Raw genomic sequence first — 1709 nt, forward strand, 5'->3', positions numbered from 1 at the left:
GCATAAATTTGAATAATAGTGGTATTAACTGGTCTTCCCTGTAGGCACATGGATATTATCCTATCACAGACAGCATTGTACCTCATGATTGATCTTGATACATTCTTTTTGATGATGAATGCAACACCATTCCTCTTCAATCTGTTATTCCTGGCATAGTAAACTATGTGGTTGTCAGATTAAAAATGACCAATACCAGTCAATTTCAGCTCACTGATTCTTAAGAGATCTCTATATAGTGCTTATAGTACCTGACAGTACTGCCCTAAACCTAACCCTTCAAAATCTCCCTGGAAATTTGAAATAATTGTCATACTGAACTATTAATTTTTATAGGAACAAGCAAGCTCCTATAAAATGTGTTTTGGTGATAAATGTGTGCTTAAGACATTATTACTAGATAGGGACTCCCCAACATTTTAGCACTGCCTGAAAACCAAAGAACTTGAGAGTACAAAATTTATCTTTTCATTAAACCATATAGATTGGAGCTCAGGATTAGATTTTTAGACATAAATAAAATGAAAAACATTTTTTTTTTCTTATACACTGAATTTCTATCAAGGCCAATGTAATGCTTCTTGTCAAGTGATTGTTTACTGCAATGATTCACTGAACTGTGCAACTTATACAATTGTCCGCACGAGATGGAAGTTTGTAGGGCTCTGGTATATGGACAATCCTGTGTTTGGTGTTTCATCACCCACAAGTCATTGCCTACAATGTATCTCGCAGGCTTTGTTCATTTCCTAAGGGAATAATAGTAATGTCAGAGTGATGTGGGGCCCTAAGAAGAAATACTGGAGGTAAAGAAGAGGGCAAGGGCATGAAAGACTACCCTAGTACTGCTAAGAAGCAACAGACAGCAAATGCCACGTACCTGACTAAGCAGGTTTTCACTTGCCCTTCTCAAAGGACAGTTTCCCTGAATTCTCAGTTGAAAGATACATACCAGAGAAAATTGTGTGGTGCTTCATTTGGCTTTCTTTTCCTTTCTTAAGGCCAGTACTGTTTCCAGTCCTCTTGCATCCTTTGACCCTTGGTAATGAGGACCCTAACGTACCATGACTGCTCTTGATATAGCCAATGCTCTAAAATTATTTTTATTTATCACTAATCTTCCACCAACCCTGATCCTCACACATTACCAAAACTCCAATCACTTCAGTACATTTAATTAAATGAGTTTAATAGCGTAACCTATGGTATGGGAAAGGAGCCTTGATGGTACAGTTATTAAGTATTGGGATGTTAACTGAAAAGTTAGTCTTTTGAACCCACCAGCTGCTCTGTAGGAGAAAGATGTGGTAGTCTGCGTTTATCAAGATTCCCACCTTGGAAACCCCATAGGACAGTTCTACTCTGTCCTATAGTGTCACTGTGGGTCGGATCAACTTGATGGCAACTACTTTATGATACAAGAATGGTTCCCAAGTGTACTTGATAAACATTGCTGGTATTTCAGGATGTGCGAATACTTTATGAAGGGAAGATGACAGTGTTCAAATATGCTAACAAAAGCTTTGCCTTTGGACATAGGATAGCCTTCTGTTCCACAAAATCTCTCCTTACCCATCTTCCACTCTTAGCTGGAAGGAGTCTGAAAGCCCCAGTTTATTTCGTTTCTAGGAAGGATTCACTTAAATGGAAAGCCTAAGCGTGGTTCAACTTAAATAAAAGGGATTTAGGAAGGGAAAGGATATCCAGAA

The sequence above is a fragment of the Chrysochloris asiatica genome, unplaced genomic scaffold (genome assembly GCF_000296735.1).
Source record: "Chrysochloris asiatica unplaced genomic scaffold, ChrAsi1.0 scaffold00113, whole genome shotgun sequence".
Lineage (NCBI taxonomy): Eukaryota > Metazoa > Chordata > Mammalia > Afrosoricida > Chrysochloridae > Chrysochloris > Chrysochloris asiatica.